Source organism: Triturus cristatus, chromosome 4_1 (assembly GCF_964204655.1).
Source record: "Triturus cristatus chromosome 4_1, aTriCri1.1, whole genome shotgun sequence".
Classification (NCBI taxonomy): Eukaryota; Metazoa; Chordata; class Amphibia; order Caudata; family Salamandridae; genus Triturus; species Triturus cristatus.
The window spans coordinates 1,237,215,481-1,237,232,816 of record NC_140585.1 but is presented as its reverse complement, the minus strand read 5'-3'; the positions used below and the strand labels follow the sequence as shown (position 1 = coordinate 1,237,232,816).

The 17,336-nt window shown below is 46.6% G+C and overlaps 1 protein-coding gene and 1 long non-coding RNA gene across 7 annotated transcripts in view; one reads left to right on the top strand and one right to left on the bottom strand.

The window, feature by feature from the left end:
• Positions 1-7,545, bottom strand: part of ZNF740 (zinc finger protein 740) — a 240,497-nt gene extending 232,952 nt beyond the window's left edge. For 2 of the 5 annotated variants that reach the window (XM_085654652.1, XM_085654655.1), the window contains exon 1: positions 7,445-7,545. The gene's annotated coding sequence lies outside the window, so the exon portion shown is untranslated. Of the gene's footprint in view, positions 1-7,315 lie in introns of all 5 variants that reach the window. The other 3 variants (XM_085654651.1, XM_085654654.1, XM_085654653.1) reach the window with 2 other exon arrangements.
• Positions 7,535-17,336, top strand: part of LOC146856491 (uncharacterized) — a 160,245-nt gene continuing 150,443 nt past the window's right edge. For both annotated transcript variants that reach the window (XR_014981500.1, XR_014981501.1), the window contains exon 1: positions 7,535-7,632. This is a non-coding gene — a long non-coding RNA (uncharacterized LOC146856491). The remainder of the gene's footprint in view (positions 7,633-17,336) is intronic.

Below are 17,336 nucleotides of genomic sequence, written 5' to 3'. Positions count from 1 at the left end.
CTCTGTGTGCAACTTGTACATGGGACAATTCGAGAAACTACATATCTGAACAGCATACCCCACTGTACTCATGGAACACATTATTTACTGGTGGAGGTACATAGGCGAGGTGCTTATGTTTAGGTCAGGTGATATAGATGCACTTGATCTTTCCTTTTAACACCTGAACAACAATACCTACAACATAACTTTCACTTACCAGTAAAGTACACACAAGATTGACTATATTGATGTCACTTTGTCTGTGGAAGGCTAACAAATAAGGATCTGAACTATTCAGAAAACCTACTGCATGCAATGCAGTGTTGCATGCAACAAGCAAACACCCACCTTCACAGATCAAAGCGATGTCATACAGGTAGATGATCAGGATAAGACACAATTGCAGCAATGACGCCCAGTTTCTACTACAACTTCAGACATTCAAGACCAGGTTTAAGACAAGGGGTTACCCGAATGAGGCTCTGAGGGCAGCCAGGAGCAAAATTATGAAAATCAAGCTAGAAGACTTGCTCACCAACTCTAAAGTCAGAAAGAACAAGAAATACAACAGGTTCCCATTCTTCACTCCATACAGTACACTGAGCAGAGAGGTATACAATCCTCAATAGACACTGGCCTTTATTGCTTATGGACAACACCCTTAGAGGAGTTCTCTCTTCAAAATCTGGTCTCATTCATGATAGAGGGAGGACCTGCCACCACCCAAACAGAGCACTTGGATTTCACCACCCCTTAAAGGTTTTCAGAAATGTGGGCTGTGCAATGTTTGTTGGTCACTTAAAGACAAGACTGGGACTTTTCAATATAACACCAACAGATGGCACAAAATCCCAAAATTCGTTAATTGCATTACTGAATTTGTTGTTTATTTCATTTTGTGCGAATGTGGTCTCATTTATTTTGGTAGTACCATTAGACCCCTGAACCAATGAATTCAGGAGCACCTCAGGGCAATCACGAATAACACCACAAGTTATCCACTTACAGTGCAATACAACACAGAGCACAAGCATAACAAAATGATTAACCACCAGGTTCTATGGATAGATACCACAAGTCTCATGCCCCAGGAAGAGGACAGAATGCTAGCTCTTAGACAGAGAGCAGAAGGATCATATAGCTCAGATCAGTAGACATTGGTCTGAATACAAAGAATCGCATGCGTTTCTGATGGATTGACTGCCCTAACAAATCTCTGCATCTACACATGACATGTTTGTATTTAAATACTCTGTATTCCAATGATTTAGATGCTGGTCTAAGGCCACTTCATAGTATTTGATTGAATAGAAATGTAAGTTTAGTACTTTTGCATACAATCACAACATTTAGATGGTATGATAGAAATTTGAAACACAAATGTTAAAGCATGGAAAATGGAACATGCAGCCATGCTGTTGTTTTTACCTCACCCTGTACAACTATGCTTTCTACCTCACTACTGTCTGTGGCGTGAGCACAGTGCCACACTATCCTTAATCACGACAGCGTGTGGCACTATCCGGTAACATTACTCTCTAAACCGCGGGGACATTGTCCGTAAAACAGCACCACATGTCATCTACGGGGATGACCTTTATAATCAGTGACTAAGTAAATATAAGTACAAACATGGGGTCAGGGATCAAGCTGACATGGACACAGCATCCCACGCACACAGGTAGCAGAGGGCAATTTAAAAGTCACTATCAGGCAGACCTGCCAAGTATTACGAGCTAGATTAACACATTTCATTAGTATTCCAGCACTGCAGCAAGGATCAGCAGTCACGCAATTACGATTCCCTATTTAGTCTCTTCGTGTGTGTTCCTGTTTTGTGCTTACGATACCAGCGAAGCAGGTACACACGGTCACTGACTGAAGCAGTACTGAGGCCTAAGAAATTAGTCATGCCAAATAGCTACTCAAGACAGTCTGACTACTGCTGTGTTTGTGTTGGGTAGGTCACGACTAACTCAACATCAGTCCCAGCCTAAAATCTCTCACCTGCACGTGGATAAGGGATACACAGTGGGAGCAACATTTAGGTTCCATAACTGTTAGGCCGGATGTGTTAAGTTAGTTAAGGGATAAATGGACCAGACCATTCCCCTGTGTTGCTGAAACTCTGCCCCCCCTGCGAATGAATCTCTGCATTGATCATGGAGGGTCCAACCCACCACGCTCCTAGATACTAACTTTCGCAAAAAGCTTAGCAAGAGGTCCTGGAGTTCTTTCCTCGAAACCCAGGCAGTGTCCAATCATTAACCTGCGTTTGGGAGAGTTTTAAAGTTACTATACGTAGGTTATGCATGACTAAAGGTGGGGGAATTCTACGGGACAATAGGGGAACCCTACAAAAACTGGAGCAAGTCATTAAGCCTGCAGAGGCCTCCATAGCAGAAGCTCCCATGCAGCAGCTGCGCGCAGTTTAAGGAATTATTAATGGACTACACAGACACTCCGGAGTGAGAGCCCCTATTTTGTTCGAAGTATCTTTGCGCCTGAACATATGGAGAGAGGGAGAAACCTGGTAAAGCACTAGCATAGGTTAATACGGGCCCCTCGGTTCAACAATATATTCCGTATAGAAGAGGGGACAGGATCGTTGCACACAGACCCCAAGGCAATACTCAACATTGTTGCTAATTATTACCTGCGCCTCTATAGCACGCATAGAACTGGTCAGATAGATGTGGCAGCATATTTTGAGGATACAGCCCTTGGCTGGATAAATGATTCTCGCAGAGAGTTTCTGGCTGTTGATATTGAAGAAGATAAGGTGCGAGCAGCCATAATGCAACTACGGTCTGATACGGCCCCTGGACCAGACGGCCTGCAGGCTGACTTCTATAAATGCTACATCGATTAACTAGTCCCCTTCTTAAGCAGATATACGGAAGAAGCTAAGGAAACTGGCACTCTTCCATCGTCCATGCGGCAGGCTCTGATTATGTCACTCCTTAAACCAGGCAAAGATGCTGATAAGTGTTACGCCTATAGGCCTCTATCTCTAATAAACTGCGACACCACGATTCTAGCTAAAGACCTAGCCAATAGACTGAGCTTGCTGATGGAGGGACTGGTGCTGCCCGATCAAGCATGGTTCATACCTGGGAGGTCAACCTCACACAATTTACGCACCATATTTGCTCTGCTGCAGGACATTGATCCTAAATCCACTGCAGCGGCTGTGTTTCTAGACGCTACAAAGGCCTTTGATTTGTTAGAATGGGACTACCGGTTTGCGATATTGGGCAGAATGGGCCTTCCGTCGACATTCCTTTCCTGGATTGCACTGCTATACTGCCAGTCTATGGCTGTAGCCCAAGTGAATGGCCTCTACTCGCCCCTTTCCCAGTCTCCATGGGTACACTGCAAGGCTGTCCCCTCTCGCCATTACTTATTGCACGTGCTGTCGAACCGCTGGCTGCTAAACTCTGGCAGCACCACAGAGAATACGCTATACCATACCCCTCGGTGGATATCTTAGTCTCACTCTATGCCGATGACATCACCCTTTACCTTCCCGAGCCGAGCATAAGTTTGAATCCCGTTGTCCGGGAGTTCATCCGCTTTGGCGACATAAACAAAATGACAACATTGGGATACACATAAACTGGAACAAATCCCAGATATTCCCTCTCACTCGCAACACTCCTGAATTGCCACTATTGTTGTGTACATCTGAAATAAAGTATCTGGGAGTGGTGATAGCTCGGGATAGAGAAAAAACACTGCATGGAAACTATGGAACCGCCCTAGACTCCGTCACAAATTCGATAGCCCGCTGGATCTCTCTGCCGCTGTCATTGGCAGGCCGGGTTTCATTGATGATAATGGTAATCCTACCAAAACTACTTTATTTATTCTTTAATATACCGTACCACCCTGATCGCCCTTTCTTTATCAAGCTTAAATCCCAGCTCATCAGGTTGGCATGGGGGGGAAGCAACCCTGAGTAAGCTGGCAGACCTTGACGCTTCCGTTTTCACAGGGCGGTTTTGAGGCATCAGATATGGAATTATACTTCCTGTGTGCCCAGGCCCACCACGCAATATACTGGATTCACCCGCCACCATTCATGCCACATTTAGCCACTGAAAAGGGTTACATGGCTCCCTTGCTCTCGACTGCTTTCCTGGGGCACAAGTTCCTGAGGGGGGGGGCGCCATCCATTCGACGGTAGCATGCACGAATCTGGCATGGAAACGGCTTGTTAAAAAGTGGACAAATCCTTACTATACTCACCGCTGATTCCCCTCCCATACCACCACCTGGCCCCGATACTCAGGAAGCTGCATGTAGAAATATGGTCCGCAGGCGAAACCTACACACTTGGGGAGATCTCTATCACTAAGGTATGTTTAAAGACAGGCAGACACTTTTGGGTGGGGAGGATACCACACCATTAGAAACCTTCCTGTACATTAGGGTCTGGTACAAGGTGAAGGCAAACACCCCCGCATTCCACCAAGAACCACCAACATGCGATACCCTGCATGCTCTCCTACAAATGACTAGGGCAGCACACGTGGTGTCCAGACTGTATCATGTCGCTTCACTAGAACACCCACACACACAACACAAAGCAAGGAAAGGTTGGGACCTTGAATTAGATGCCACACTTACTGATAAACAATGGGAATATTGCTGCACGCAAACGGGGGCCATAACAGCGAGTACCCGCTTGCAGATCATCCATTTTAAATTCATACACCGTGTTTATCACACACCTGCACAGATACAAACTGAGGGCAGAAGATCTATGTTATAGATGCAGGCGGGAGGGTGCAGGTTTTCTCAAGGCTTGGCAATGTGAGGGAGTGCAACAATATTGGATGGAGGTGATAGAGGTTGTGTCCATGATGACTGGGTCCCACATCCCCGCTTCGCCTGTTGTAGCCTTATGGGGATACACGGACGAGTTACCATCAACGCACAGGAAATTTACTGCTCTAAAGCTGTTACTAGCAAAAAGGCAAGTGGCATGCAGGTGTGGCAGGGGGCGCACCCACAAATTTAAGGACTGGCTTGCTGACTTTATATCCTGTATAGACCAGCTTACTACATATGCGGAGCTGTTGCCGTCATCATCGCGCCCAAGGGATATCTGGGATCCCCTGTTGGCCTACCTGCGCAACGACACAGATTGAGTCTTTACAGTTCCCACTCTAAATCCTCTGGTTTACTCAATATTGTAGAATACTTAGGATTTGAAGGCTGGCCCACAACAACTAAATATGGGTTAACTGCTAAAGGACCAAGAAGCGGATATCTCCACAAACTTGATATATGAGCCGGCCTGTAGAAAACACCATCCCAGCCACAGTCTATTGTAGAAGGCTTATATAGAGGAGATGCATGTATTGGTTCATATAGCTTATTGGAGGAGGACTTCTTGTATGTTTTAGACTAACTGTGTGATGACACACTGTATAAATATCAAACGATGTATGCCCATGAAATCACGAAATGTACTGCCGCGTTTGGTTCATAAAATAAAAAAATAAAAGATAAATAAAGTATAAATGGGCAACCTTGCATAAGCACTTCAGGAATGTAGCCGCTGCTTTAATGGCAATAACTATGCCACTACATTCAAGAAAAGTGATGATTTCTGATTCTCGAATGAACATAAATCATACCGGCTTTATTCTACTCGCTATAAAAGGTCACTCAAAGTGTCACACATTAGGCGTTGAAAAGTCATATAAGTGCCCTAAAATGCACGTAAGTAAATTTAGCTGACTCGGCGTGAGGTCAAACGAGAACTGAGTCGCTATATAGGGATCTCGAGTACTGACAGGTTTTTTAGGTCTCGCCTGACCCAGTGCTTGCGCTGGTCTGTCGAGACTTTAAGTAAGGGCTTCAAAAAATGCTACCGCCGGCCACAGCTTGCAGTGCATGTGCGCAGGCACGCGCTTGAGCAGAGGCGCCATATGGCATGATTACTGCTGCACGCGCACCACTCGCACACATGCACTGCAAGCTGTGGCCGGGGGCGGTAGCATTTTTCGCCCGCGATCACTTTCACTTTGGCCCCGCGGTTAACTTATTTATTTTTGGGACTTCTCTAACTTGAACAGTTGAACTGGAAAAGCTACAGTAATGTGCTGTCTATTTTTGATCTGAATATTTGGCTACCCCACCCCTCATTTTAAATTAAAAGCACACACCAGCTCCTGTGCCTTTCAAAAACGACCCATTTCCATCTGCTTCAAAATTAGTCACTGGATCCTGTGAGCTGCTTCCTGGCTGCTTCTTCTGTCACGGCTCTTGTTACTCAGAGGGCACGAGATGACGGATTCTCACAATGCAGCCATGGTTGGCAGAGGCAAAGCATCAGCTGTGATCTGCAATCAAATTAGCTCCTCATCCACCAAGGATGCAGCCAAGCCCCAGTGACTCATATATGTGCCAAAGCTGAAATGTACCAGCATTGAATCAAAATGAGTCAAGATACAGTATCGACGTACCGGAAAAGCCATGTTTGATATCAAATAGTTACTCGTCACATTCAGTGTGCATTTCATCTGTCTCCGTTTAATACCATGCATGCCTTGTCGCTAGCTTTTGCCATAAATGTGTTCCTATTTCTTCTCAAGGAAACAGAGTGTGCACTTTCTGCAAACGTCTTCAGTTTAGCCTTATTAACGTTTGCAACTTGAATACTACATAGACCTGTTGGAACACTTGCAAAGTAAGCAGCTGTAGCACCCAACATATGAATCTGTCAAAAACATATGGCATTTGCATAGGAGTGAGGAGAATTCAAAATAAACATTGACATAGCCAATAGGTCTCGCTTTGGGGACCTTATAAGTATTTAGTTATGCAGAACAATATCCTTGGTGCAACAACATCAACTGTTGCATGGCTAAACACTTATAAGGTCCCAAAGGCAAGACCTATTGGCTATGCCAATGCTTGTTTGATAAATTGTCGCGAGCAGAAATTATGAACTTAGTTTTCAGGGAAGCTTTCTCTTCCGATTGATTACTATGTGGAGGATACACATTTTTAGAGGCTAGCTGTTTTGAGGAGTATTGAGTCCTGATGTCGCCGTTTCTATTCAGACACATTGTTTCCTTCCCGCCGAGTCATTGTTTCCACTGGAAGCCCTCTCTCTCTTACGATGAACATTTGAGTCGCAGGATAAATGACATTTAACTGTTTTTACGCAGGGGTGCAATTTTGGGGGCAACGTTGTTCGTATAAAAATACTTCATCCAGGAGGAGGTTGGCCTCGCAACAAAAACAGCAGTTTACAAAGGTTTAGTTTTTGACGAGGGACGAGCTAATATTTACAACGCCTGCGCGCGCCACACACCTCTTTTCTTCGTACGGTTTTTTGCCCCACACTCCCGTTTCTGTACTGCGCTCCGCTTACAATTAGGAATTTACAAACAAGAAGCTCTAACCTGGACCACACCGGAAGCGCAATGCTACATAAACCGACCTTTTCCGGTGTCCCGGCTACTGCGCAGTTCATTATACTCGTTTCACGTCGCCCCTTGTTTTCGCGAAGCTTATCACTTCGCGCTTGCGCAGTTACAAAAGGAGAAATCTGAGCTTGTAAGAAGCTGGGAGCCATAGTGCACGCCGGGAAAAAGGATTAATGCTCCTGTGCGTTGCTCACTGTAACAGGTAATAATAAAAAAAAAAGGCGCGAAATCGAGAACTGTGGCGTGATTCGCTCAGCTTTCTGATGTTTCTTTCACACGTTCAGCGGGATTAAAAATACAGTTAGCAGTTACTGACAAAGTTTTAAGCTTTTTAAAATATTTTTATTTCTAAATATATAGTTGGTCTTTTACAGACATATAGAGTTCTCGAATTTTGAGACTTGTTAGACGTGAGAAGTAGAGCTGGACCAGCCAGCAAATTAACAGGAAGAGCTGCAAGAGCGTAGGTCTAAGAGCTGTGCAGGAACAGAGCCATGCACATTTCAGGCAAATAAATCCGTAAATCTTTTTTTTAATTTGTTTATTGAACAGCTTGTTAGAGCATCAAACAGACAATGGCCCACTCACAGGTAGGCTAAGTCATTTTCATCAGAATATCCATTACAAGCCAATTTTTAATACATATTGAATCAACCCCCCCCCCGAGAGAAATCAACCCCTTACCCCCCAACCTCCCCCGTACCCTGGCACTTGTTTATACAGTCAAAACTACTGGCAACAGTACATTACGGCACCATGGAGCTCCAAAGAGGGATCCCAGTCTTCCCAGCCCATAAGCAGTGCACACCTCAAGTGGGATTTATGTCAAGTCCGGATTTGTAAGGAGATACCCAGAGAGAAGAGCCCAAAGTCCTTAGTTCGAGATGCTTCGGGCAGCTCCTCCGCATATATTTCCAATTGGTCCCTGCAATATAGTAAGGCACGGATCCACCCCTTAACCGTGGGTACAGCCCTAGCACCCCAGCATTGTGCCACCGCTCTCTTAGCAAAGAGGGTAGATATGGCTACTAAGCGCCTATTGCAGGGTTTAAACTGCTGCACCCATTCCAGCAGACACACTTCAGGCAAACAACCAACAGGTTCCATAACAACTTCAGTCAACACCTGCGTGACCCGGACCCAGAATTTGGAGATGCCCGCACATGACCAAGCTAGGTGCATAAAATTTGCATCAGCCTGGCCACAACGCACACAACATGCGCTGTCATGCAAGCCAAACCTGTACAATTGCGTCGGAGTGTAGTAAAGCTGGTGTAAATACTTGAAGTGGATTATGAAGAGGTTGCAGTTTGCGGTCAGGCGCCCATTTAGGGCACAGCAGAACTTCGAGGCGTCCAATGTCAGCTCAATGGATAATAGACCATTCCATCTATTATACAAGGGAGATGCTGTTATTTCTTGTTCACGAAGAGATGCATTATACAACTTGGTAATTAAGCCACTGCAGTTTTCACCACCCAACACCGCCCGTAAGGCCTGTAATGTTCGCGGTCCATTAGGGAACCCGGGATATACATCCCGAATCGCCTGCCGCACACGCACATAAATAAACCCCAACATGAATCCGGTGTCATGACCCACCTGCAGGTCAGACAAAGTCCGTAATCGACCCAACTCGTATAAGTCGCCAAGTTGTGTAATCCACACCGCACTTAATACCTTCCAGGCTGCCGGTTCCCTAGCAGACGTGATATCAGGGTGGGCAGCAAGCGGTAATGTAGGGGCATACAAGTAGTCCTGCTGTACTCTATGCGCAAGAGCTTTCCAGGCCGTGCAGTGGACTGGGCTTATTTCAGTGCGCGGGTCTCCTCCCCCCCCATCATTGCAGCCGCCTGTAGGGGCATCGGAAGTACAGAGTCCGCCTCGATTGCAGTGTGCGGTTGAAACTTCTCTGGAAAGTACCAAAAGTGTGCAAACTGCGCTTGGGCGCATAGATAATATTGGCGCAGGTCCGGAGCTTCAAATTCGTCGCGGTCAAAGGGTAAGGTCAGTGCGGTCCAGCTACAACAGGGCTTTTTACCTCCCAGACAAATGTTAGAAGGGTCGACTGCAATACAGCGAACAGCGCTTTGTTCAGACGGATAGGGATATTAATAAATAAATAAAGGAGCGCTATGCGGTCCGCAAGTGAAAGGGGAAGACTAGCTCACTGCGCAGCCTGATCCGTAATCACATCCACTGCCCGGCCATAATTAGCAGTGATCACTACCTCCGGGTCCCTATGCAACCATATACCAAGATATTTCACTGGGTCAACCGACCATTTCAAGGGATAGTCTAGATCAATCTCTGTGGTCCCCGTAGTCAGCGGAAATACAGTGGATTTGGCCCAATTAATGCCCAATCCTGAGTATCGCTCAAATTTGACGTACTCACGTAGAAGTGCTGATAGATAGGTGACGGGTTCTCGAACGTAGAGTAACATGTCGTCCGTGTATAACAAGACCACCAATGGCCTCTTTCGGAACCTCAACGCAGCCCATGCATGCAGATGCAGTTGACGTAGCTTGCACGCCAGAGGCTCGAGCGCCAAAGCAAATAACATGGGCGACAGGGGACAACCCTGCCGCGTGCCCCGCTTAATAGAAAATGGAACGGAGATCCAGCCGTTCACCCGGATCTGTGCCACCGGTGCAGTATACAAAAGGTGTATCCATTTTAAAAAGAATGGCTGCATGCCCATACGCAATAGAACAGTAAACATGAACTCCCATTGTAAAGAATCGAAGGCCTTAGCCGCGTCCAGAAATACGGCTACCGCCTGAAAGTCCTGCTCAAAGTAATGAAGAGTGGAAAAAATTGTACGGAGGTTATGCATAGTGGATCTAGAGGGCACAAATCCAGACTGGTCTGGGAGGACCAATTTAGGAACTAGTGGCTGGAGCCGAGTCGCAATCATTTTAGCCAATATCTTGGCATCAATGTTGATAATAGAGAGGGGCCTATAAGAGTCGCAGGCATTCGCTGACTTATCCGGTTTCAGAAGCATAACTAGTAAAGCCTCCTTGAGGGAGGAGGGCAGGTCTCCCGAATCATACACCTCAGCAAATACCTCTAGCGAACACGGCGCAAGGGTATCCGCATACGCTTTATAAAATTCGCTTGGGAGCCCATCCAACCCCGCCGCCTTACAGGTTGGGAGAGACATGATGGCCAGCTTGACATCTTCCTCGTCAAAGGGTTGCGTGAGGTACTCACGGTAGTTTGGCGGCAACCAACCCAATGCAACATCATCCAAGTAAGCATGGATTTCCTCAGTTGCAGGAAGTTCCCGGTTCCCTTATAATTCCGAATAGTAGTCGAGCACCACTTTGCTAATCTCAACGGTGCCATAACGCGGTACTCCCTCCCCGTCCAGCAGTTACGTTATATAGGCCTGGCTATGCGGGGCAGTCATCTTCTGCACCCAAGAGCGGCCAGGGCACCCTCCTTCTCCATAATAATGGGCAGTGCAACGCCTAGATCTGTGCGCCATTTCCTGATCAACCATCTTTTTGTGCTCTTTCACCAGATCGCGGATTCTAGAAAGCGTCTCCGGGACCGGGTCGCTAGCATAGGCCCGTTCCAGTGCGGCTATTTCCCCAGCAAGCTTATGGATTCTATGACGCAAATCTTTTAGGACCCCTGCCTGCGCACTAATACATACCCTCCGAATTGTAACCTTAAAGGCTTCCCAAAGAACTCCCTGACTATCTACTGACCCTTCGTTTTCTCAGAATGTTTTTTGAAAGGCCTCACCCACTGTATGCTTGAAGACCTGATCAGTCAGGGAAGATGGTTGCAACCGCCACGAGAATGGAGGTCTTTCATAACCAGGGACCGCTAGCTCAAGAAGGACCGGGGAGTGGTCAGACAACATTTTTGCCAAGTGTTGTACATCTAGAACCCAGGTGCAAGTGGCCACCGACAGCAGCCAGTAGTCCAGCCGGGACCACGTGCCATGCACCGTGGAAATAAACGTGCCTTCTCTGGCCCCCGGGTGCCTCATACGCCACATATCGTGCAGATTCCCGGCCTCCAGTATACCCAGTAGTGCAGTGGTGGTTAATCTCTGCCGCCCTGTCCCCGCACCCATCCTGTCGGCGTTAACATCCAAACAAGTATTGAAATCCCCCCAGCCCCAGATAATTTCTGCAGTAGGAAAAACTGAGATACGACGCTACACATCCACAAAAAACGGGTGATCATCCACATTTGGACCTTAAATGTTCACCAGTAATACACTTGCACTCCCAAGCGTTCCATGCACAATGGCCAGCCGGCCCTGGTCTTCAGTCTCCGCACTATGAACCTGAAATGGGACCCCTTGTTTGATAAGAATCATCACCCCACGGGAATACGATGAATAGGATGACATAATCCGCACCCCCGCCCACCGGGCCCCCACCTTCCGTTCAGACAGTGCCGTAAAATGGGTCTCCTGCAACATCGCCACGTGGACATTGAGCCTATCCAAGGTCACCATCACGGTGCGTATTGTTTTAGGACTATTGAGGCCGCGTACATTCCACGTTAAAAATCGAAAGTTACCTCTCATTACATTCGTATTAACCATATGTACGTACATATACTAAACACAACATTAAGTACAGTAAGCCAGGAGTCCACTGAACGTTTCAGTGTGAGACTGCTGTGATCCCAGTTAGTCCACATTTGGTGTTTGAACCTACTACACTTGAGACGAAATGTCACCGAGATGTACAGAAGTTCAAGGGGCAGACCTGGCATCCCCGTGCCAGAGGCCAAATTGCAGCTATTCGAAAAGTGCCAATTACTACCCCCCACCCTTCCCACAAACCCCCCACCCACTTCGGCCTTCCCAACTTGCCAAAGCCATCCCATTGTCTGACCGATCCCTCCCGCCCAACAGAGAAATACAGCCAAGTATATTTGGGGCACTCCAATATGGGGGCGTCGGAGCGCTTCTGTCCTCCTAACTAGTAGGAGGTGGCTAAGCAGATATGGTAATTATACCTCCCAAACAATATCACAGTGTCAAACCCCAGTCAGAGCAGGCACATAATGGCATTTGGTAATTCCAATTATTACAACCTGAGGAGAAATTAAATAGGTTAAGACAGCAGTTGTACATTTTATGCAGACCATCAACAGAGTTTTGGCCCGCATGACTAGCCAATGAAGTCATATTGATCTTCAGTATCCGTGGGCACCCGCGACTCCCGCCTCGCCCGCTTCAAATGTTTGGCGTGTTCAAGGTCAGCCTTGGTGTTTGTGAAAATTTTGGAGTCTCCCTCAGGGTCAATACGCAAACGAGCTGGGTATAGCATGGCGTAAGAGACCCCTTCAGAGTGCAGAAACTTCTTAACAACTCCAAACTCCCTCCTTGAAGCCTGGACAGTTACTGTAAAATCGGGAAAAAATGAAAGAGTATTGCCCTGGTGCACAATGTTTCCCTTGTCATGGGCCATACGTAAAATCGCATCGCGGTCCCTATAATTTAGCAACCGCGCTATGATTGGGCGGGGTGGAGCGCCCGGGATAGGACCTGTCGCGAGGGATCTATGCGTCCGTTCAACCACAAACATGGGGGACAGCTGCTCGGCGCCAAAAATCTCTTTCACCAAAGTCTCAATAAACAGTTCCATCTTGCCTACATTTGTGGATTCTGGAAGGCCCGTTATGCGCATGTTGTTGCGTCGGGAACGGGCCTCCAAATCCTCGTTCTTGGCCTGTATGAGAGAGAGCACTTTCTCCATGTTCAATGCCTTCCCAGCAACCTCACTCAGCCCATCCTCCGTCGCCGATACACGCTGCTCAACTTCACCCATTCGAGCATTATGCTTTTCAAGTTGTGACGACATGTGGTCCAAGCGATGGTTCACCACGGCCATCGTTCCCTCAATGGCTTGTAGACTGCGCTGCATGGCCAGTAGTGTTGTCTCAAGGGCGGGGGGTCAGCAGCAGGGGCCTCCGCCTCCGAGTCCAAAGCCGCTCTCTGCAGAGTCTTGGAGGGTTTGCGTGCCTCAATGGTGAGGCGAGGTTGAGACTTATCTGTGTGCCCCATAGTGGACTGTAGTGTGGGCAGGCAGGCACTGAAAGCACTGCTATAATGTAGCCTATACAGTGGAGCAGTAAACCACGCCAGAAATAGCAGTGCCCATATAGATCTCCGCTGAAATAGTAGTCACGTCTTTGCAACGAGGAGCAGGGGGAGTGTATCCACACCTGTCAAGCACGATAAACTTGTATAACACCAACAGTCACACAGGTGTACCAGTGAATCCTCAGCACTGTCGCACCCCAGTTCACTGTAATTGATCTTGGCCATGGGCACTGGTCGTGATAACAAACAGTTCGCCTGCACCACAGTCATATAGGCGCCAGGCCCACGCCAGCACTCTCAGACACCCGGCCACAGCTCGCAGGGTGCAGCCCAGGCCCCCACCGGTGCCGCCTCCACAGTCCCCAGTGAAGAGTGCGCCGTCCCCCCACTCACCGCGACCGGCGCCGAGCCCACCAGGATCTGTAGCGTCGTTCCTCAGCTCCAGGCAGCGCTGGCGGGTGCCATGGGCCCCTAGTGTCTCAGGATCGTATCTCCGGATAGGTCTCCAGCATCTGATGGTTGTGCAGGTCTCCAGGCAGTGCAGAGTGCACGCAAATAGTAGGGCAGCTCCACTGGTCACTAGCGTGACCCCTCATAGGTGGATGGAGCCGCGGGGAGAATCTCGGTGCGCCGGCCTCAGGGCCGCGTGGGAGCCACCATTTCAGATTCCGGGCGCCAAAACCTTTTCCTCCTAACCGATGAGTGCAGGGGCCTTTTCGAACGGCGGCTGTCTGATGTGCAGGTCTCCAGGCAGCGTCGAGTGCGCACAGGCAGTAGGGCAGCCCCCAGGTCGCGAACTTGGCCCCTCGCGGGTGCATGGAGCCACAGGGAGAATCTCGGTGCGTCGGCCTCAGGGCCGCGCGGAAGCCGCCATTTCAGAGTCTGGGCGCCGAGATCCATTTCTCCTTGCTGATAAGTGCCGGGACCTTTTCCAACAGCGATATCGGCACCAAACCGGGCAGGACACTCCAGTGAGCAAAAGCGCTCATGGTTCAGCACAAGGATGCAGTATGGAAGGCGTATATTTGTCGGATGTATAATCAATCAATCAAAAATCTTTATTCGGATATTAAAAACATCCATAAAAGTACATGTACATCACAACAATTCATCCAAATGAAAACAATAAAACAATCAGTTTAAACATTTTTTAGAAAATATCACAGTTAATTTTATAAAGTAAACTTCCTGTGAAATACAGGTATCTTAACAATAACATTATTTTACAGTACTACGTGCATTATATTTGGCCTGGCATATGCTACAGTTGAGACAATACACAACTGATTAGCTATAACATGTGGAAAAGAGCTACCACTAATACAAATATACAATATGCAAACTGAGTAATCAGACCATGATCATTGATGCTTGAGAACGTATAGCAGATTGAAGTAAACAACTAACTCTGAAGATTACATCGTCAGAGCCTAGCATCAATAAATCTCTAAATGCCAGGTTGAAATCCATCAGTACATTCTCTCTGAAATACGGGATTAGGTAATGTTTAGTATATTTTACATAAAAACCACAGAAAAACATAAAATGTAAAAGGCTTTGTTTTCCACCTAAATTACAGGGACAGCTTAAATTTTCAAAATTTTTGTGGAAGCCTAATGGGAAGCAAAGTAGGTTTTTAATGCTCCCGTCCCTGAAACGAAACAGCAAACTCCTATTCCATCTGCCTAGTTTCTTTCACAAGTAACCCTGGGGCAAATTATTAAACCTGTCACTTGTTTCCAAAACGGGAATGTACCTTTTAATAGCATATTTTACAAGCTCGGTCCTTTCCCTCTCTTTTCGGTAAAGATCATACAAAGCCCTTTTTACTTGGTTCTTATGGGTGCAATCAATGGTTAGGGGTAATGAGAATAAATGCCCCTTCTCCACACTTACTAAGCTTTTTTCTACTTCCCTGAGCCAGGGTATGTAATTTGCCCGCTCGCATTTTAGACAGTCCATGATAATTTCGCGGGTCAAAGAGGCAGCAGAGTTCCGCCATATTTACAGCCAAAACAGGGCGGGCCTAGATCTTATGAAGTCCTCTGTGTATGGGAGATTCAGTTCCCTGTGGCAAACGTAAGTTGGAGCTGAGATGACCCCCCCCCAATACCTTCCAGCAAAGTCTATTCTCTTCGGTCTGTATGGTAGTACAATTCGAATATCCCCACACCTCTGCACCATATGTTCCTGTTGGTAAACATTGGGTTTTGTAGATTTGTAACAATGGTATTATTACCTCTGCGTGTTTGGGTTGGCGGAGGCTAGTTATGGAATTGATAGCTTTGCCCATTTTATTCCTCCCCCTGGCAACATGAGGCTGCCAAGATCCGGAATCGGAAAACAACAAGCCTAAGTAGGGGAAAGTACTAGTGCTTTTTAAAACATAATTCCCTGACATAATATGACAGATTTTATGCTTTTTAGGGCCACATGACATTATATAAGATTTATTAAAATTGGTACATAGTCCAAGATCAGCCATATATAAAACAAAACCTGTTATTAGAATGCGTAATGCATTGGGTGTGCGGCCCATAAGGACCGCATCATCCGCGTAAAGAAGTGCGGGAAGTAATTTTCCATTAATGTTCGGGACATCACTTGTCAATTTGCACAAAGAGTTATTTAATTCATTTATATACAAGATAAAAAGCAGGGGGGCCAAGACACAGCCTTGTCTGACCCCTCTGCCAATTATAATGTCCCCTGAGACTTCACCATCATTATTTATTCGAACACGGGCTTTCAAGTCACTATGTAGGTGGGCCAAAAAATAAACAAGTGACTCATCTAACTCATAATTTAACAAAACTGACCATAAGCGGGAGCGGTTAACAAAATCAAAAGCGGAACTTAAGTCCATAAACCCCAAATACAATGGGGATTTTTTGGCAATGGTGTATTTGGCCAATATTAAATTCAGGTTTAAACATTGCTCAATAGTCCCCACGTTGCTTCTAAAGCCTAGCTTGCACGGGTGTAAAATCACATTTTCCTCTGCCCAGGTCCTGATCTTATTGAAAATGACTTTTCCTAAGATCTTCAAGGTATTATCTATTAAAGATATGGGTCGATAACAGCCAGGATCTAGTCTGTCGCCTTTCTTAAAGATTGGCACGATAATGCTATTTGACCAGGTTGCTGGGGCTGGGTTGTTAGATAAGTTATTAAAAATATTGCACAATAAAGGTGACCAAAAGTCTGGTTCTGATTTAATTTGGTCGATGGATAATCCATCGGGACCAGGTGCTTTATTGCTCGCGCTTTGAGAAATAGCATCTTCCACCTCCGTTATTGAGATATTAAGGGCCATAGAGGGATAGGAGGTTTCCGTTAATAGGTGCGGTGCAGCATAAATGCTTGAAAAATGCTTCACCCACAAATCCCCTGATATATTGCAGTTTATGGGGGTAATGTTGGATCCAATTGATCTTAAATTCTTAACCTCGCCCCAGAAACCGGCAACATCTCTCAGTGCCGCCGTGCGTACAAGGCATTCCCAATGATCCTTTAATATCTCTTCTGTTCTTATTTTTACAGTGTGCTTATAGCTTGACCTCAGTCTCCTCACCAAGAACTGGTCCCGTGGTTCAGCTATAAGGGCCGCCCGTAATTCACGGTTTGCTTTAGAGCACGAAGTGTCGAACCACCTGGGGTTTTTATTATTATTATTGGCCGAGGGTTTGGAAATCTCCTTTTTGATGGCCATACACAACCCTGTAAAAGCCTCGATAATGTCATGTCCAGAATTATCACTAGATAAACAGACAGACACTAACGAAGGGTACATTTTAATTGTGCGGGCTAAGACCCCCTTG